At 38.9% G+C, this 22,331-nt stretch overlaps 1 protein-coding gene across 4 annotated transcripts in view; it reads right to left on the reverse strand.

Moving 5' to 3' along the window:
• Positions 1 to 21,300, reverse strand: part of PAM (peptidylglycine alpha-amidating monooxygenase) — a 167,171-nt gene extending 145,871 nt beyond the window's left edge. Inside the window, exon 1 of one of the 4 annotated variants that reach the window (XM_070742973.1) lies at positions 21,117 to 21,300. The gene's annotated coding sequence lies outside the window, so the exon portion shown is untranslated. Of the gene's footprint in view, positions 1 to 20,368; positions 20,623 to 21,116 lie in introns of those variants that run through there. The other 3 variants (XM_070742975.1, XM_070742976.1, XM_070742974.1) reach the window with 3 other exon arrangements.
• Positions 21,301 to 22,331: the final 1,031 nt, after the last annotated feature.

A 22,331-nucleotide genomic window follows, 5' to 3' on the forward strand; every position in this document is an offset into this window, starting at 1 on the left:
TATATGAATGCTAAGAGTAGCAGAAACGTGATGGTATATAATCAGTCATTCAGATCCCAGACAACCAAAGGCTCCAGTTTTCATCAAAACGGGGAAAACATGAAAAGTTATAATCAGAGGTAGGTTCCTCCTGGTTCACACCAGTTCTATAGAACTGGTAGCAAACTGCTAGTGATGTCACAGTGACGTCACGGACAAGGTTCGGTCAGTGCTGGTCCATGGATGCTGCCATCTATTATTTCGTATTTTGGGGGGGAAATTTTTTTGAATGTTTTTGCTGATTTTTTTCTTCCGCACATGCCCAGAAGCTGAATTTCCAGCACTGCGCATGCGCCATCTTTTTTTCAGCTTTTTAACATTTCTGGCACTGCACATGCGTGCATGAAACATACGCATGCCCATAAGGCGCACCCACACAGTGCAGGAGGAAGCGAACCGGCAGCGAAGTAAGTTAGAATATATAAAAGGTAGAACCTGTATTGCATTGCACAATCCTGCTTCTATAATTTGTCTCTCTGCTTCCCCCTGCAGATTATAATGCTCCAGATAAAGAATTACCTGATCCCTAAAATGTACACCATGATAATACAAGTCACACAACAATGTCATAATCTTCCCTACTCTCTCTCTCAGTCCATCTTTCCCACAGAGTTGCTATTGCAAAAAATGGGAGAACTTGTGTTGTGTCCTTCCCTGAGCTCTTGAAATGAAAGGAGGTATGTAAACGTAACAAAAAATTACTATGTCAACAAGCACTTGTCTTATTTTTGACAAAAAACTTTCCACAACATATCACTAATTATATATTTTTCAGGTGTGTGAATGTGATAGATATAAATACACAAGAGAGAGAAAAATCAATGATTGTGTTCTCATTAACTTATTGTGTAATTCAATTTTTAAACAAGTTAGGAAGACTTTTTATGATAGCAACAAATCACAGGAAACTTTATGTTCTTATTTTTTCCTTTCTTCTGGAAAAGCTGAGAGAACAGAAAGGATCGCTTCCATTTTTTTGTTATGCCCCAAAGCTAGGTTTCTGTTAAACATTGTTAGTCTCGAAAAAAGATGGCTGTGGGGACATATACCGGTAATAGTTTTCTTCAAATACCTGATTTTGCTATCTGTTCATCTGGCACTATCTGTTCTACAACCAGGATTTAGTCAGACCATTATCTAATTCCTTCAATGCTTAGAATGCATTATCAGGCCTTGAAATTTTATTTTATTATTTATTTTATTTTATTTTATTTTATTCATTTTATTTTTTATTTTATTTTATTTTATTTTATTTTATTTTATTTTATTATTTATTTTATTTTATTTTATTTTATTTTATTTTATTTTATTTTATTATTTATTTTATTTTATTTTATTTTATTTTATTTTATTTTTATTTTATTTCTTATTTATTATTATTAGAGGCCGCCCACCTCCTTCCAGACTCTGGGCGATGCACAACATATAAAAAACAATATAAAACAGTCTAAAACCCATGTTGGCCAGATCAAGATGGTATATCAATGCCCATCCCAGCCTGCCATCAGGGCCTTCCAGAAGGCTGGTAAGATTGGGGCAACACGGACCTGAGGGGGCAGCTGGTTCCAGAGAGTTGGAGCTGCCACAGAGAAGGCCCTCCCCATGGCCCTGCCTGCCTATACTGTCTGCCTGACGGAACACGGAGAAGGCCAACCCTGTACAAGCTGACTTGTAGATCTGAAGGTCAGAGGTTCAAATCTCATATGCCGCCCCGAGTTTGCGGAGAGGGGCGGCATATAAATCCAATAAACCTAAGGTTGACTCAGCCTTCCATCCTTCCGAGGTGGGTAAATTGGGGAGCCGTATTGTGGGGGCAATAGCCTAGCTCTGTTAAAAAAGTGCTATTGCTAACATGTTGTAAGCCGCCCTGAGTCTAAGGAGAAGGGCGGCATAAAAATCGAATAGATAGATAGATAGATAGGTAGGTAGGTAGGTAGGTAGGTAGGTAGGTAGGTAAATAAATAAATAAATAAATAAATAAATAAATAAATAAATATTGGTGGCTGAGAGCTATGTGGAAGGAGACGGTCCCGAAGATAGTCTGACCCTAAGCCTTGTAGGGCTTTATAGGTGATAACTAACACCTTGAATTGTACCCAGTGCAGCTCGCAGAGTGTTGATGTGATGTGAGTGTACCTCGGTGCACCCACAACAACTCGCATGGCTGCATTCTGGATCAGTTGTAGTCTCCGAATGCTTTAAATCTATTCAAAGTCATTTTAGCAATCATGTTTCTAGTGGTAGTAATCTTGGCTGTTTCTTCCTGTTTACTACCACTTCCTGGAGAAAAACATAATTCTTGTTCAGGAAGACTGACTAAAAGAGGAGTTTAAATAGTTTTGCTAGTTTTTCCTTCAATAAGCATACTACTTTTTCCATTTCCTATTATTTTGAGAATACCTAAAGAAATCCTTTATGTTATTCTTACAATTTTTTATAAGAGCAATCCAATTGTTCCCTGTTTTAACATGATCTCTACAGTTCTCGAATACCTCTTTGTATTGTTCTTTGGTAACATGGACATCTTCCCTCTCCTATACGTACTGATTCTCATTTTCAGATCTTTGCTCTCTGTGGCCGTATTTGCTTTTGATATACTCTTTTAAATTAGCTTTTATCCATCAGACTAAATATTTAAAGCACAAGAGAAAGGAAGTGAAAAATTGTGGCTGATGTTCCGCATAATTACTGTACCAGTTGCATTGTTAAGTGGAATCAGAGAATGCAATTTGGATACTGTCTGATGCTGAAAAATATAACACATATAATTCAGCCTTGAAAATATGCACATTACTAGACCACCAGATAGAATATGTCTAGTTTTCATACAAGTGGCTGTGTTCAATATTAACAGATAAAAACAGATAAATTACAAGTTATTCTATAATAGTTTTTGTCTGATGCCTATTCAGCACAGACAAATCTGGTCTCCACTACTTAAAAATAAATGAACAAAAAAAATATTAATCATTGGTCATTAATCACCAGAAGTATTATATATTACATATTGAAAGTTTTCAAAGTGCTTTGAAGAGTTTGAAATAAGTCATTATTTAAAGAAGGGGTGGACCATATGTGATCTTTCAGTTATTACTAAATTGTAACTTCTATTATTCCTTACCATATAGCATCCTAACTAAATATGGTAAGGACTTATACCCGATAAGTTCTTGATACTACCCACAAAAAATGTTCTACCAATCTCAGTATGCCACTGAAAGAGTTACATAAAAAATCTTACCCAGCAACTGACTTTGTGGTATATAACTTATACTCTTAGCTTCTATACCAAACTAGTTGCCTCCTTCAGTGCATATAGCTAAGCAGCAATGTTAGTAAATAAAATTGAAATAACATACTTTTAAAAATAACATTACAGAAAATGCTATTAGCTTCATACATAATTCAAGAGTCCTATTAATTCTTTCTCAAAATTACGCTGTCTGAAACTATACATAGAGTCTTCTTATATTTTCACCGCAATCATGATTCACACTATCTAGAGTGACTTTATAGTAAACCATCCAAAGTCTGACTGAAGATATTTAATATCAGTATTAATGCTCTTTTAAATGAAGTTGAAGGGATTTCTTTATATAACACTTTTCAAAGAAGAACAGTTTTGATCATAGCACTGTTAGTTTTAGGTTATCATATGCATTATATGCAGTAAGTACTTACCTTGTGCACCTAGTTGTCTTACATAATGCTAAATAGAAGAGGATTTGCATGGGCTTATGATTTTTCAGGAAGGGTGAATCATCTTCACGTAGATGCTGTGAATAACCCCTGTTATGCATACTGACATCATCAGTAAAGGCTTGGAGGCAGGGGATACCATGGTAACCAAGCAATGTGCTGAGGGACAGAAGCCTTTAATTGCTTTAACAACTTCCCAGGGCTATTGATACTGGATCTCAATTTGCCTAGTAGGAAATGAAGGTTGTCAGAAATATAGCAATTTGCAGCACCAATTCCAAAGAACTCAGTGAATCCAGAGTCTATTAATTCAGACATAATTTTTAACAAGTGTCATCACCTGTATCAATTACTGACACCCTCCTGGTATCTGCCAACTCTGTATGACTTAGAGACAAAATAACAATGTTGTCAGGTAGAATTTCCTTAGGAATCCCAAAGTTTCCTTATTTATCAAGTTACTCATACTGTCAAGGCTGTCACTAAAACAACAAATACTATTTTCTTGTTTTGGCTTTTATTTTTTTTAATTAAATCTGGATATTGGTTACATTTAAAGACTAAAAATCGCTTTATGTAGAAAATGTTTAAAAAGTTTCTGTACTGTTCATTACTATTGCTATTATAATCTTTATTGTGGCTTAAATGTTACAGGTCTACAATTAAATGTTACAGGTCTGACACCTAAAAGGGCAAAACGGAAAGTAATGAAGGGAAAATGTATAACAAAATAGCAATTAATCAAGAATATATATATTGTGGGATTTTTTTAGTCCTTTGTTAAATTACCTGTTAAAGGACATAGAATCTTCAGACTCTTGTAAGAAGATCTTCACATGTATTGTTTATGAAAGGAATACTTATTTTGGAAAATATTTGTAAGAACCACTTTAATTTGCAGAAGCCAGTCATCCAAAGCCCAAAACAAATATTGAATTTATTTTCAGTAACATTCCAGATATGGAGTTGCTCTGTGTTATGATGGTTCCTATGTGTGTTTGTGTGTGCGTGTGTGTGTGTACACAAAGAGTGATTTAACTTCATCATTAATTCTCAGTAGAAAACATAAGAAAACATACTAGGTATTTGATCTGCGATGCTTAACATTTTTTGTGGGATACAGAGCTCAAGAATTTTAGCCACCTGGCAATTGTTTGACATAGGCTGAGAAAAGAACATACACATATCCCCAAGACAGTTCTAAAGAACGGCTGAATGATTACATGAACAGCAATACTGTTTGGAAGCTGAGTTGTAGACTGAAGTCAATTAGTGATAATGTGGCACTCCTTAATGAGAGATATAGGACAAGATTATGGAGTACCATGTCTGTTAACAGGCTTATAGTAGAATAGCTAAGGGAATGTGGTAGATATGCTTGGAGGTGGCAGAGATTTTACATTTGTACTTGCAAGACAAAAGAAAGGTTTCTAATTAGAAATGTGTAGCCAGGTGAAATCCCTAGGTGCGCAAGCTGTTTAATTTACAATTTGCCTTCCACAGCTATGGCACAATCTCAAGAAAAGCTGGATTTGATTTAAGGAACTGCTGATTAGTTTAAAAACTTGCAGGGAGATATATGTTCATTTCTATAACAACCTGCATAGTTCAATATGTACTGTATGTATGTATGTTGTAAAACAAACCAACCCGATGAATTTATAAATTGTATATATTAATATAATTATAATAACTAGTATAATTAATATAATTATAATATACTTTATAGTAGGTTTTTAAAAAAACCTTACTGTTGTACATACTCCTGGTCAGTTGGAGGATGATGAAGATATTGAGGACTCAGATTCAGATAGTGTTTATGAATTAGTGGGGGGCCCGGGGTTACAGGTAGTAGAACAGGTGGGAGGCCAGCCACAGGATGGGGCTATGAGTTCAGGATCTAGTGAGGGAGAATCAGATGTTCGCTGGGTTAACCCTAAATTCAGAAGGGCCCAAAAACATAGGGAACAGGTGTCTGGAAGAAGATATTAAGGAGAGGAATGGGTTAAATACTGTAGTGATGTACAGTGGTACCTCAAGATACGAACCCCTCGTCTTACGAACAACTCATGATACGAACCCGGGGTTCAGAAAAATTTTGCCTCTTCTTACGAACTTTTTTCGAGTTACGAACCGGTGTTCGGAGACTGCTGGGAAGCCGCGCGGCTGTTTTAAAAGGTAACAGCCGGGCGGCGGGGCTTCCCAGAAGCCTCCCGAACGCCGGTTCGTAACTCGAACAAAGTTCGTAAGAAGAGGCAAAATTTTGCTGAACCCCGGGTTCGGTTCGGGAGGTTGCTGGGAAGCCCCCCAGGCCGGCTGCAACCTTTTAAAACACCCGCGCCGCTCCGCAGCTGTCTCCTGAAGCCGAACGCTAAAGCCGAACTTCCACGTTCGGCTTCGGGAGACAGCTGCGAAGCGGCACGGGTGTTTTAAAAGGTCGCAGCCGGCCTGGGGGGCTTCCCAGCACCCCCCCGAACCCGGGGTTAGGGTTCAGGGGGGTGCTGGCAAGCCCCCCAGGCCGGCTGCGACCTTTTAAAACACCCGCGCCGCTTCCCAGCTGTCTCCTGAAGCCGAACGCGGAAGTTCGGCTTTGCCGTTCGGCTTCAGGAGACAGATGGGAAGCGGCGCGGCTCTTTTAAAAGGTCGCAGCCGGCCTGGGGGGCTTGCCAGCACCCCCCGAACCTTTGGGGGGGTGCTGGGAAGCCCCCCAGGCCGGCTGTCACCTTTTAAAACAGCCGCGCGGCTTCCCAGCAGTCGCCGAAAGCCGTTTTTTTGCGGGGGGGGGGGGTTTGGTTGCACGGATTAATTGACTTTACATTGTTTCCTATGGGAAACAATGTTTCGTCTTACGAACCTTTCATCTTACGAACCTCCTCCTTGCACCAATTAAGTTCGTATCATGAGGTATTACTGTATTTGGCACATCAGGGGGTCAGTGGGGAAGAAGGGTGGAGTTTCAACATTGCGGAAGAGAAAAAAGGATGTTTTTTCTTGCCGCTCTCAAGCAAGCAAAAGTATTCTGTGTTGATTAACAGTCAGGGCTGTTGTTTTAGAAATCATGCTGTTAGGAAAATAAATCTTGTTAAGTGGAGAAGGAGAAGGAGTGTGAGAAATGCAGTTAAGGGAGATAACGGACCAAGTGCCTGTATGAAATGTGTTTTAATTCCAGAAGAGCAGAGAAATAAATGGAGTTTCTTTATTCATGGTATAATGCATTTAATAAGAGTTATTTGTAATTGCTAAATTTCTACCAGAAACCAGAACACTTACTATAAGTTATAATTTTAAAAACCCTTCCTTTTTTAGAACCTCTAATTCCTTAATTTGAGGTAGAGTCAAGGCAAATAGATAGAGCTGAGCATATACTGTCCGGATGCCCTTCCTGATGCCTATGCAGAGTTTGCAGATTCTTCTCTTTGCGTCCTGAGAGAAAAATATCCACCGCTATCTAGAATTTAACTCCCAATCTGTTGAGTGGGAGGCAAACATCTTCACCAAACTGGGCTATAAAGTATATTATAATTATATTAATGTAAAAAAAAATCCACATTATTCTTTAATAATTGATTTTACAGTGCAAACAAATAATAAAAGCTAAACTTTACTTAACAGAAAATGTAAAAGCTTCAGATACTCTGATGCTTTAGTGAAAAAAATAAAAAAGAGAGAGATTGACAAGAAAAAAGAGAAATATCGCTTTTTCACTTGTCAATGAAATGGTGAACATATTTATCACATTTTAATGCAAATGTGTAAGGATCATCAGTTAAGAATGGTTACTGTGAAGAAGTAAGTATTTACCAAAAATTGAACCTAGGCATGTTGTGGAAAGCAATGGTATATTCTTTGTAAAAAGCCAAGAGTCAAACTGCTCTTAATAAACAAAATCACCTTTTGTGCTATTGTGGAGAGCCACATTTATTACCTTCTTATAGCTGAATAATACATGATGTCAGAAGTGCAGGTTTCTTCTGTGCAGAAATAAGTATGTGCTAAAACATATGGCCCACCCCTACTCTTACACTAGCTTATTAAAAACACAATGTCAGTATTACTGCACAAATCCAAGAAAGTCAGCACTGGTCTAGAAGACCAATCACAACATTTCTCAGCAGACTTTAGAGAATAATACTCTTTTTGGAGTTAGTGAAGTAGTGACATACTCAAATATTTCATTATTGTATTTATATGGATAGTCTGAATAGCCATCACTAGTGATGGGCGAACCCAACGGTGTTCGGGTTCGGCAAGTTCAGACGAACTTTACGCAAAATTCGGCTGAACCCGAACCGAACCTGAACCCGAATGGGGAATCCCTCCCACCAAGAGATTCTGGGGGCGTAGTTTTGACATCACATATACCGGCAGGTTGCTAAGGACGCCAAGGTGATCACTTCCTGGATTCCACGGAATCCAGGAAGTGATCACCTTGGCGTCCTTAGCAACCTGCCGGTGACGTCAAGGCTCCGCCCCTGGAATCTCTTCGTGGGAGGGATTCCCTAGCTCTTCACGTAAAAATAAACATTGTTATTTTTACATGAAAGGACACCGCAGCGGCACTATAAGCAAAGGGCAGTCCTTTCACATAAAAATAACAATGTATAGTGTATAGTTTTTGTGTACCTGTGTGTAATATGTATGTACACATTACATAGGATTAAATAGTATATTTCAGTAGTAGTAAGTAGATAGGGAAATTGTATCTCTCATTGAGGCCTTTGAAGCAAAAGAGGCCAGGCTCCCTAACCCTAACTCTAAGCTTTGATAGAGTTATGTCAAGTTGGCTACGCCCACCCAGTCACATGATCACCAAGCCATCCCTACCCAGTCACATGGCCAGCAAACCATTCCTACAAAATAAACCATGCCCACAGAGTGGTAGCAAAAAAAAATTGGGAAACAGCCTCCCCCCCGCCAGATCTAGTCACTAATAATATTACTGTTCTAATAGTTGAAAATGATTACAACAAATTGAAATCTAAACCAGACCAATACACTTTAACCATGTATCAAAAATTATACAGCCACACTGAGTGATTGTGAACTCACTACAAATGGGAAGGCACTCTATAAGTTATAAAAACAGCAGTAGTACCAAATCCCTGACGAACCATCCTGAACCTAGAAACATCTAAAATCTTATGACCAGTAAATCATATTGACACTGCACGTAATAAAAATGCATAACCAGTAGTAGGTACTACATGATATCTACCAGCAACATTGAGAATAAACGGAAAGCAGACCTTGGTTGAATTGGAAAAAAATGAATTATTTGTAGCACTAAAGATTAAACTACAGGAGTTCATTGCATGTTTATAGTTCACAAGAGACATGTCTAAGCATTTGCTTCCCACCTACCCCCAAAATTAAATAAGTGTATTCATGGAGATGATTATGACATCCCAAAATGAACAGGGCTCTAGAGAGATGGAGGGCAAGTTTGGGCCCATATCACTGAATTAAGAAATCAACATTAATAGCAATAGCATTTAGAGTTATATACCACTTCACAGTGCTTTACAGCCACCTCTAAGCAGTTTATAGAGAGTAAGCATATTGCCATCAACAATCTGTGTCCTCATTTTATTGATCTTGGAAGTATGGAAGGCTGAGTCAACCTTGAGTCTACTGAGATTCCATCTGCCAAACTGCTGGCAGCCAATGATCAGCAGAAGTAGCTTGCAGTACTGCACTCCAACCATTGCACCACCAAGGCACTTATGTTTATTTAATATGCCATATGGTCAATGGCAATTTGGTGTAGATAATAAAGCACTAGGCTACAAACTAGGAGACTTTAGTCCAACCTTAGGCACAAAGCCAATTGGGTGACCTTGGACCAATTATATCAGCCTTAGGAAGCAAACAATGACAACCTACTTGTGAAAAAGCCTACCAAAAAAAATTGTGCAGACAGAAGTCAAAAAACTTACTCAAAGGCCCACATACACGGTCAATGCAATTTAAACACGCATTCTGCATCTGAAGCATGTTATCTAACCATGCACCAACCAATGAAATCATACGAGGAGCCAAGTTATATACTGTATTGATAACATACTTGAAATGAACGCTATGAAAGAAAAAGCTTGACAATTAAAACTGAAAGCAGAAAAAGACAAGTCTTCAAACATTAAATTGGCATGTGGTGAAGAGAAACACCATCTCCTTGGGAGCAGACCTCATCATTATTAGATAGTGAGAATTTTCAGACTCACTGCTAAAAAAAGAAAGCTTGCCTTTCATGGAAGATGAGGAAAGGATGAGGGAGATTCCTCAAGTCAAGGTGACAGCTGAGGGAAAGCAAAAGCAACTGCTGCTGGACTTCTATATTCCCCCAATCCTTCAGAGACCTGGCCTTCAAATAGTTCACATCCTTGGTGGAGAACAGAGCTCTTCACTCACATAAAAAAACCCAGGTGGAAAGTAAATGAGCTGGTTATTATATAAAGGGAATGGAATGCCAAAAGTCATCACCTGGAGCTGCCATTCTAGAATTGTCTGTAAGGGAAGGAAGGAGCAAAATGAGATAGACTTCTACTGCCAAGACAGCTTCTAGTTGGATGATTTGATTTAATAATTAGATAGAGTGAAGTTTCAGATATGACTGCATTTGTTTTAAATGTGTCTCTTAAAAAAGCTAAACAGTTTAACTGAACAGAGTTTATTTGTTAAACAAATGGTTGCCCAACTCACACCCTGGGTGGTTTACAAAATTAAAATTTCACAGTATAAGAACCCATATCACCGTAGGGTTCCCAGATGTGCTGATAGAAATGTATCAAGATAGTGTTGTGTGAGTCTACGGAGAGGGGCGGCATACAAATCCAATAAATAATAATAATAATAATTATTATTATTATTATTATTGTTGTTGTTGTTGTTGTTGTTGTTGTTGTTGTTGTTGTTTTGAAAGAAACAATTAAAGGGATATAAGGAAGTTGAACCTTACTCATATTAAAGCAAGTAATGGAATGTTCCATTCAATCTATTAAATTCCTTCTTTTTCCAGGTCAAAATTGAGTCCAAGCTGATCTTAATAAATGCAATCAGTTCACCACTTGTAATATTAAGTCCTCATAAATGAAGAACACAGATATCCTTTGCTATTATTTCTCTAATCTATGGATGGAGCAATTGAGATCCTTTACATGCTGACTCAACTGTAGGCAGCCCAAGCAACCATGAATAATAAGAATAGAATAGACAAATGGATAAAAAGGGTTCAGAGACAGGAAAACCCCAAATTAACCTCAAAACAAATGTAATGGGTATAGTGCTTAAATGACATGGTTTCCAATTATTTTCTTCTTCTTCAAATGGCCTTTACAAGGGAAAACTAATTATTCTACGAGATACACTTTAAAATGTTGTTCTCCCTAGGTTAACAGAACTAAAAACAATATTAAATAATCTTTGGTTTTACTATTTCTTGGAAGATCATGGTTCACAAAAGAAGTGTGGTGTGATATTTAAGCAACCAGCTCAAGCAATTCCATCACTTCCCTCTTATCCCACCCCATGTGCAAAGACTGCCTGTATTTACCGTAGTTTCCCAAACTGGGACTGGCAATTTAGTTGTTAAGTGAAATTGTTGTCAAGTGGAACTGTGACTGTGCTTAGGCTAAATTAGCTATCCTTTGCTTTGCAGATCCTTAAAGGGTTGATTGTAGTGCTCTTTTCATTATAGTTGTAACTGCAAATGGTAACTAAATAAGGCAGTCACTAAAGGAGGACTACCTGTATAAGATATCTAGATAGACAGAATGTATTGTCACACTGAGCTCTTATTTAGCCACAATAAGGTTGCACAGCAATGATGAAAGCCAAATATGGAAAGTCATGGACATCAGTCTGGCAATCAAATTGTTAAGTTTGCCCACTCTATTTGGTTCCACATAGCTACCTATAGTTATGAAAGTTGGGCCTTAAAAAAGCAAGACAGGAAGAAAATCGACTTGTTTGAGCTGTGGTGCTGGAGAAGGCTCCTGCATATTCCTCGAACAGCAAAATTTAATTAATTTAATTTATTAGATTTGTATGCCGCCCCTCTCCGGAGACTCAGAGCGGCTCACAACAATCACAACAATATACAAATCCAATATTTAAAAAGAAACAAAACATTTAAAAAGCCCATCTTTAAGAACCATTCAATACAATCATACCATTCATAAAACTATATGTGGTCAGGGTATCTTAGTTATCCCATGTCTGGCGACAACGATGGGTCTTAAGTAACTTGTGAAAGGCAAGGAGGGTGAGGGCGGTTCTGAGCTGATTCCAGAGGGCCAGGGCCGCCACAGAGAAGGCTCTTTCCCTGGGGCCCACCAGACGACATTGCTTAGTTGACAGGACCCGGAGAAGGCCAACTCTGTGGGACCTTTTCGGTCGCTGGGATTCATGCGGCAGAAGGTGGTTCCAAAGGTATTCTGGTCTGATGTGACCAAAACATGTCACTAGAAAGAGGTGGGGGGTCACAAAACTGTGTCTCACTTATTTTGGCAATGTCAGGCAAGGAATTCAGTGGAGGAAGCAATTATGTTTGGAAAAGTGAGCAGCAAAAGAAAACCAGACCATCAAACAACGCTGTGGCTGGACATAATAAAAGATGACACCAGCCAGGGAGCATAGGAAAACTCAAAGAAGTAGTGCAAGATCAAGATATGTGGAAAGACCTGGTCCATAGAATCACCATGAGTCAGACACACGCAGAAGTGGGTTCTTTCCAGTTCAGACTGGTTCACCCCAACCTGTATCAACACACCGGTGATGTCACAATGACGTCACAGAACTGGTCGGTCGGTGCCAATCCATGGGCACCATCTTTTTTTTAAAAAAGTTATTATTATTTTTCTGAGCACGCACAGACGTTGAATTTCCAGCACTGTGCACGCTATTGCCATCTTGTTTTCAGCTTTGGGGAGGGGGGGGGGGTGTTGGATTTTTTCCATAGTGCATATGCATGCGGACTCATGAGGTGTGCCCACAAGGTGCAGGAGGAAGCAAATCGGCAGTGAGGTAAGTTAGAAAGTTACAGATATATTGCTCCTACAAGGCAAACAGAATTAACCAAAGAGAAATAATACTCAAAATGCTGTAAGTCATCATGGCATAAATATTTCCTTACCAAAACAGAGAAACAGAATGGCCAAGGATGGTCAAAAGTCAGTGAGAATAATAATAATAATAACTTTCTGTCCGCTTCCTTATATTTTCTTATGGGAAGTTGGCAGTGAGTGTCAGAAATCTTCCTTCCTTCCATTTTTCCATTTCTTTCTTCCTCTCTTGCCTCCTTTCTCTCTTTTTTCTCTTTCCTTTCTCCTTCCCTCTTTGCCTGCTCCTTTCAGCCTTCCTTTCTTCTTTCCCTCCCTCCCTTTGCCAGTAACAGGTATGTAACTTGCAAGCTTCCCATGTTGTTGGGAATATGGCAAGGCATGTAGGAGTATTGGAAATCATTCTGGCTCCTGGGTTCCCTATCAATTTGTGCAAAACTGTCAAGGAATTTGAAAGTGAGGATCATGTGACAGCAGCACTGAACAGCAGCACTGCAATAACACTAAGGCAGCAAAAAAGCATCCAACATTTAATTCTCTTGGGAGTAATAGGACTGAACATTAGCCCACTTGAGCTATCGCTGTTGAATTTTTTTTGCAGCATTTCATTCAACTGAAGTTTACAAAGTATCAGACAAGAAAACTTTAGTACTAAATATTGATCTTGGACTATATTAAAAAAAAATTCAAAAACCATCAGCTTACTTTTATTACACCTGACTAGAAAAAAATATTACCAGAATAAACAAAGAATACCTTTTTAACTTCAGCAAAATTAGATGTAATTCTGAATACTAAGACAAAAGACAACTCACATTTCTTTAATCATAAAGAAATAAAAGGCCACCACTGAATGGTTCAGATAATTATCCATGCAATTATTCATTCAGGAGTAACAGGAGCGTGAATTCATCCCAATCCCTTAATACTGTAGTTCATTTAACAGACTATCACAAAGTATTCTGTTGATAATATTGCAGAGAAATAGCTCAAATTACAGATCTATACTGTTCAAGTTTGGCATACATCTAAGATATATGCTGGCTGGGGAATTCTGGGGGTTGAAATCTACATATATTAAAGTTGTCAAGGTTAAGAAACACTATTTGAAGAGCTCAGCAAAGAGGAAAAGCAGATTTTCTTTTCAAAAATGCCTAAAACAAAACAAAGACAAGGTAAACAACTGTTGTACTGAAAACTTCAGTAAAGCAATGTTGGAAACATGAGAATTCACACTAGCAGGGAATTTTGTTAAGAGAAAATGTGTATCATAGCATCATAACACAAGATCTACTCTTTACTTGTTACATGTAACATCGCAGTATAAAAAAGGGGCCATCTGTCCATGAGTGTTTTGTCACTTTTACATTCTTCTGTGGAAGAATGTTCCATGGTTAAAAAGTAAACATTTTTCCAAAGCAAGATATGCATGTGTGCATTTGTGAATCAGGTAAAAGATTTTTTTAAAAAAAAAAACTTAAAAGGGAGTACTGTACACTGAAATGAGAGGATGGGAAGGTATTCCTGCATGCTGGCCTACTCTTATATGGCCAATATTGTTACATTCTCACACATTACTGTGTCCCACAACATGCTAAGCTATATGCATATATGAGAAACTAAATGGCCAGATTCACACAACATGGTAAGCCAAAATTTTACATTGGGTTAGAATGTGTCTAGGAGACACTGTAAATCTATTAACAACCTTGGTTATCCATTTGTTTTTTTTTGTTTTTTTTAATTTGGGTGCCACCCATTGTTACTATAAACTAAGCACTCATACAAGTCAAAGAAATACATTTTCTTAAATGTAAGAAAGCATCACAGCTTAGGATGCTACGTGGAATTCTCTCAGCCAATCCATGCTCATTGAGCTAGTGTTGTAGAGATGTTGAAAGTTTATTATGACTGTTAGGCTAGGAATCAAGATAAAAGGATGATAGAAAAATCGAAGGCTAGAAAAATAAAAATTAATACTAATTTTCATACCTAAAGAGAAGAGAAAACTGATGAGCTCCATATACAGTATGTCTAGGCATAAATATACAAGCAACTTAGAGGTGGGTTCTAACTTACCTTACTGTAGGTTCACTTCCTCTCATGTGCCACATGGCCGCGCCATGGGGGGGAGCCAAAAACGAGATGGCAATGCATGTGCAGTGCCAGAAACTCAGCTTCTGCACATGGCCAGAAGAAAAAAACATGGAAAAACTCCCTTTAGCCCCCCCCCAAAAAGATAGCAACAGGTCTGTGATGTCACTGTGATGTCACCAGAAAGTTGCTACTAGTTGGGTCAAATCAGTCTGAACTGGTAGGAACCCATTTTTGAAGCAACTCAATAAAGTAATATGTAACTTCAAAGACTTCAGATTTACAATATACTAAACTTTATTTTAGTGCCTCAATAATCCATGGTAGCCAGTACTAATTCTTTATGCAGTGTATTTATCAGCTTGTTCTTAGCACAATTCTCACTTCTTAATTCTACCCTGGCTATCAGTTATGGAGCTGGAGCTGGCACTAATAAACATAACAAGGTCAGAAAAAAACCATTTAAATTAATTAAACCATGTGAGATACAGGATAATTTCTTTGTTATATAAGCCAGCATCACATTGTACATACTACCCCATGCATATTTTAAGGCACTGGTTCCATTATGTGAAACTCTCTTAGCCATATAAAATGAAACTTGACAAGAGCTTCAGGGTTTAGAAGATAACTGCCTTTTCACCTGTCTGAAGCATGTAATATTTAAGTCACAGCGTTTCTTCTTGTAAGTACTTTCCCGGGCCTAAAACTGACATCAGATTGACAGAACTAATCAGAAGCTGCAAGGTTGACAGCTGACTGAAGTAGTACATTCTTACACATCAGAAGCAGGAATGCTATCCTAGGGCAAGGGAAGATAGCAACAATGTGAGGTCAAAAACCTACATACGCAGCTGGTTATAAATCCATCCCCCAATTACCAGTTTGCTATTATAGTTTTTTGAAAAAATGAGAAACATTACACAGTAAAGCTACAAATATAGAAGCTGCATTTTATGTGCATGGAAGGTACAGAATGAAAATTTTTATCTTGATTAGGCCTATAAATCTGGCAATCAGCATTTAGATCAAAACTGGACCTCAGATGTTTGCACTGAGAAGCAGGTACAGAAAAAAGAAAACATATTAGAGTAGATGATAGCTGCATATAATCCCTGCTGATAAGCATTATATGAAGCTATTCTCTTTTATAAAGTGTCCTTCAATAATAATAATAATAATAATAATAATAATAATAATTATTATTATTATTATTATTATATTATATTATTTATTATTATTATTATTTATTAGATTTCTATGCCACCTTTAAGATATATATATAACTTTAAGATATATGAACTTTAAGTCCCTAACCAGCAAGCTTCTAGGAGAATGCTGGGAGTTGACATCCACACATCTTAACATTGTCAAATTTGAAAAACATTTCCATGATTAGTAATCATCAGTGAATAGTAACAATTTTTCATGAATTTGTCTAATTTCAATTGTAGCATATTGGTGTTTATGATTGTATCTGAAGGTATATCCCTATTGTTCAATCACGTGCCATGCGAACTAGTAATTATTTTTAATTTCTGCAAGCTCCCAGAATACACTTGAGAAACTTTTAATATTATGGGGATTGGGAGAAAGTATACATGCCCTCATTTATCTATCATGCCATAAAATATTTACTGACCCCTCACATCCTGGACACAAATTGTTTCAACTCCTACCCTCAAAACGTCGCTACAGAGCACTGCACACCAAGACAACTAGACACAAGAACAGTTTTTTCCCGAACGCCATCACTCTACTAAACAAATAATTCCCTCAACACTGTCAGACTTTCTACTAAATCTGCACTTCTATTCTACTAGTTTTCCTCATCATTCCTATCACCCATTTCCTCCCATGTTGACTGTATGACTGTAACTTGTTACGTATATCCTAAGATTTTTATTAATATTGCTTCTTCATTGCTTATTTGACCCCTATGACAATCATTAAGTGTTGTACCACATGATTCTTGACAAATGTATATTTTATTTTATGTACGTTGAGAGCATATGCACCAAGACAAATTCCTTGTGTGTCCAATCACACTTGGCCAATAAAATTCTATTCTATTCTATTCTATTCTATCATTTATCATTTTTCTATGCTATAAAGACTTTAAATATTTCCTTCGAGAAATTGATCCAGATCTTTGATCCGTTTGATTGCCCTTTTCCATAGCTCTTATAGAGGTAGAAAACACACTTTGAGAGAGGGTAATTGTTAAAACCTTATAATTCAGGTTCTTTAACATGAACAACTTTAAAATGTACATTACAGAATATAGAATTCATAACTTGATGGCATTCAGCACTAGAATTATACTGCTAAGAGTGCCTTACAGACCTATTAACACATAACATGGGCCTACTAACAAAATTACACCTACAACGAAAGAACATCTGCTTATATACAAGGTGGCCTAGTTAGTCAGAAGGTTAAATTCATCTTGATATGGTTAGGAAAAATGCTAATAAAGTTGGTCAATGTCAAGGAAAGATGTATAGCAGTCAGAGAATCTATTCTATAATAAATTATCCAGAAAGAAATCCTTGATCATAAAATAGATTTGATTTTCTAAAGAAAATTCTATGTGACACAGACAACAGTTTGAAGAAGGGAGGCATAAATAATAATAAACAACTTTGTATTTTTTTTTATATAAAAGTTGCAAAATTAACAAGAGTTGATTGCAAGGTTAAGGAGCTAAATTTTATTCCAGCTTGTTCACCATGGGGTACAAGCAAAAAATGAATCCCTTTTCTTCTTTCAGTTAAAAATTATACTCGCCCTTTTCCTGGCAAAATTTTGAGAAGTGGTTCACTATTGCCTTCTTCCTAGGACTGGAAAGAGTGAATGGCTCAACGTCATCCTGGTTTTACGCCTAAAGCAGGACTAGAATTTACAGTCTACTGTTTCTAACATGGCATCTTAGCTACTACAAAGTCAAAGTTGCTCTCTTCAAAGCCCTACCATAAAGCAAAACAAGAAAACAAAACACAGACATGCTGCCTATACATTGGTCATGATACAGCATACTTCCTTCTAAATATCCAACTGACTCCAACAAGAGCAAATAATCTCTAGAAGAGTTAAAATTCCTAATAGATTAGTAATAACTGGTTCATACAATCTCTGAAACACTATCAGATACCCTGCTACCTCTCTTCTTCTCCCTTTAACTAATCCTTCAAAATTAGCTGGTGCCTTAAATAAATGGTGACAAAGTGCATAGTACACTATTCAAACAGTAGTTGCAAATTTGAATTAATATGCCGTGCTATCTACTTCCTAGAAGCTAACTATAATTAAAATAAGAAGACTATTTTGAGATCTGATTTATACCAAAGTTTACCCAATGCAGAACAACACCCTTATTTGGGTTTTCTAAGCTACTCTAATTCTGTGAGAGAATTACTGGCATTATACTTCTAAAACGTTATTTGTAGGTACATTGTATAATAATATACAAATGTTAATAAGATAAAGAGAATAGTATATGCATATGTCAGCGCCATTGATCCTACAACATTTTTTTAACTGAATGTCTAGCTTCACTTTACAGAGGCTTTTAAAGTGTGATTTTGATTCAAAGAGATTCAATGAATGGATGAATAAATAAAAATGGATCATGTAAGACCACCTTTCACAAGTAAATTACATATAATCATTACATGCTCTAAAAGGTCAAGTTGAACACTAAACACATAGTTCAATATTTATGAGTAGTACTTATCTGGAAATCAAATAGCAACCACAAATTCAATGTTCTTGAAACCATTACTTCTACTGAGAAGTTATAGTCTCAACAGTGCAATGAAGTTATGAAGCAATGTCTGTATCGCATATTTATTTATTTATCACGACTCACCCAAAATGACATATAACCAACAACAATGCTCTGTCTAAGTAAATTATGCCAACCCTGTGTTTATATTTACTATTTCATTACCTATTAAAATATTATAAAAATCATAACTTATCCAGGAAGCAGCAATACATTTTGTAGATTATAACATTTTAGCTCCCCTTATCCCATTCAAATACATTATGAAAATCAATTATTCTAAGAGTCAGTAATACTTATAATGTAGAATTCTCGAAAAGCTAATCATTTTGCCCTGTAATCTGAAAATGCAATTCAAAGTAATATATTTCTAACATTTTAGGGAAGCTTATCTCCTTTGCAAAAAAATAAACATTATAAATTCTCATTCTTGATACAGTATTTAAAAAACCAACACACCCAATCTCTAATTATGTCTTAAATTCTGTAAATACTTAAAATAGATGCTGCATATCAATCTTGAAGTCAGACATTGCAACAATAAAAGTATTATTCCATCCTGCCAAAGTCTCAGAAAGCATTACTACAGTACAATAGTGTACTTCCTCCGTAGTTTGGAACCAAAAACATCATGGTTCTAAGACACAGAAAGTGATAGGTTTAAAGGTATATTAGTTAGAAAGTTAGAAACCAAGCCATATCTCTAATAAATATAGCCCAAGCATCGCTATTGGCTCGCCTGTGCTTGGCACAAAAGAATTTTAAAACAGAGAGAGAAACAAAGTGAGCAACCAGCTGGGGAGAGATAAGAGAAATGGTGAACTTTTCCCACATTTTTCAAAGTTTTATTTTCTGTATTCCTTCTGACCTTCCAAAAAATAAAGGGAATGCTCAAAGAACACATTCTAGATCTGAATGAAGGAAATATTCTCACTGAATACTTTGTTCTATACAAAGTTGAATGTGCTGACAACATGCAAAATTTATTGTCAATCAGTGTTGCTTCCTAAGTGGACAGTTTGGTTTCACAGAAGTTTGATTTACTTGGAGTTCTATTGTGTTGTTCAAGTGTTCCCTTTACTTTTTGGAGCAATATATTTCTCTTTCAGGGGAAAAAAAAAACCCTTTCAGACAAGTTCACTCCACGTCCAGAGTCGGCTCTTTTGACTCTATGCGTTCCACTCTCACCCTTATTGTTCCTACAAGAACAGTTAATAATGTCAGGACAATGCAAAACATTACTTAAAAGCCACAAGCATCGCTTTCCCCTAATTACACGATGACCGTTAAACAGAAGCTCTTTACATCAGAGGTCCTCTTGAATCCCGGTCTCAATTACAGGCGCCTTCGCAAAGCCCAGCAAGTACAAAAAACACCCCCACAACATCGAATGACGTGCAACTCCAGAAGCGCCAAGGAGCGGCTTTTTTTTAACACACAACGCAGCGTCAATTCAGAGAAGACGGGATAGGAAACTTGAAGGAGAAAAGCACAACTCCGGCTTGCTCGTTAAATCTAAGGGGGAGGGAAGCGGGAAGGGGAAAAACCCCGCTGCCTTTCCACCACCCCTAAGGCGAATCGTAAATAAAAAGAGGCCAAAAAAAAAAAGCAGAAAGGGAAAGTCGGCAAGGGATTAAAAAAAAAATCCCTCTCCAAAGCGGGATTATCTACCGGAGGGATCTTTCACACTCACTCAGTAGCCGCAGTCCTCAAAAGGCCCATCGCGGTCGCCGCTCTCCGCCTCGTCCAGGCTAGCTGGGAACAAGCAACCTCTAAAAGCCTCCTAATCGCCGGCTTAGAAGAGAGGACCGGCCTAGGGGGAGAAATGGATGGGACTGGGATAAAGCAGCCGAATTGAACTCAGCCGCTTCCAGCCCGGGGGATGCGGTGCTAAGAGGACCGTTCGCCCCAAACTCTTTGGGCGGCGCCCAAGTTTTGCTTTCGCGATCCAGCTCCGGCCGGGCACCGTCCAAAGATGCAAAGGGTGGTGGGAGGGGAAGAAGAAGAAGAAGAAAAAGTTGTTCAACAGCAAAAACCCGAAAAAGCTGCAGCGCCGGATCCTCTCTCGGCCGGGGAGGGGAGGGAGGAGAGGCCGACGAGAAAAAGCGCACGTTCCCAAAGAAGACAAAGCGGGAGGAGGCAGGTGCCCGGCGGGGGCAAGGAGAGGCAAAGAAAGACTAGCAAGAAGCTGGATCGAGCGAGGGAAAGCGGAGGGGGGAGGATAGAAAACCACCGAGCTCCACCAACGGGACGAGGACGAAAAACAACGGGAGGCGTTCACAGGAGTCCGGAGTCGAGAAAGGAGAGGCGGGATGGCCCGCGGAGCAAAAGGGGAAAGAGCCTCCGCCTCCTGTCCTGGCCCCGGCGAGGAACCGGAGCCCCGGACGCAACTTATCCTCCGTTGAGCTCGCGAGGGGACGCTCTTCTCTCCGGCTACTCACCGCCCGGCCCGCTGCTGCCTCTCCGCCGCCTTCTCCAACTGTTTTCAACGACCACCTCCGGGGCTCCCCCCCGCCCGGATTGGAGTAGACGGCCGCGATTGCTGCCTTTCTGACGAGGAGCCAAGAGGCAGGGCCCACCCCCGAGCTGCCGAGGCCCGCCCCGAGCCCTCCCCCGGCCAGCCTCGCCGCTCCGCCTCTCCCAAACCCAAATATGTACACCGGCGCCGGGCTCTGCTTTCCCTCAGCCTGCTGGGAGGGGGGATGTTTGTTTTCCCTCAGCCTGCGCCGCCTTTGCGAACAGGCTTCGCGTGCCGTTGGGAGGCCGAGGCGAGGTCTGAGAGGCCGGGCGCGGCATCGGTGGCGAAGGGGAATTTCCTCGCCCCCCCCCCCCCGTTCTCCACGAGAGCGGGAGGAAGGGAACGAAACGGGGACCTCCGAAGAGCTTTTCTGAAGCGAGCCGTTGACAAGATGCGCGCGTCCGGACGGGAGGAGTGGGTAGGGTGTCAGAGTCAGCGTGAGAGACTTTTGCAAGACCACCTCAGAAACGGCACCTCGTTGTAGCTTCGTGTACACACGCGGCCATTCCGCACGCACGTAGGTGCCCTTTGACTCCTTAGACTGATTGCTGTCTGTTGTGTGGGTCGGTGTGTCTGTTGTGAGTCAACGTGGCCAGGTGGCAGTAGCTCTTGCAAGTACAGGTACAAAGCGAGTTTTACATAGGAAATAAAACTGAATGAAGACTAAACTAGGTCAGACCCTGTGGTGAATTATTTTCATTCTGTCTTCCCATCTGGAAGTTACTGTATAAGCGAAAACCACATTCTTTGAACATCTATTTGCCAAATTGAGACATTATCAATGAGGGTAAGGAGATATCATCCCCCCCCCCCCCCCGCCTATTTTGATAAATCTCTGAGCAACAGTAGGAAAAGCAGATTTAAAACCTAGCTTCCAACTTGCTGGGTAAGTACCAGGGTATTTTACCGCAGTGTAATTTGCCTTTTTCTGTGAATGACAGTTTCAGTAAACTGGTAGGCAGAGTGTTTCCAGACATTCCCATAGCCGAGAAACAGACAATGCGGCCAACACTCAAGTGAGCCACTTTATGTACTGCACTGGCAAGAATAAACTCTTGGGGAATTTATACACACAATAGTACAGTAGTTCTGGCAAAGATGTATTCCTCTTAGTAGTTCTGTCTTTGAAAATTCTCAA

Source organism: Erythrolamprus reginae, chromosome 2 (genome assembly GCF_031021105.1).
Source record: "Erythrolamprus reginae isolate rEryReg1 chromosome 2, rEryReg1.hap1, whole genome shotgun sequence".
Taxonomy (NCBI): domain Eukaryota; kingdom Metazoa; phylum Chordata; class Lepidosauria; order Squamata; family Dipsadidae; genus Erythrolamprus; species Erythrolamprus reginae.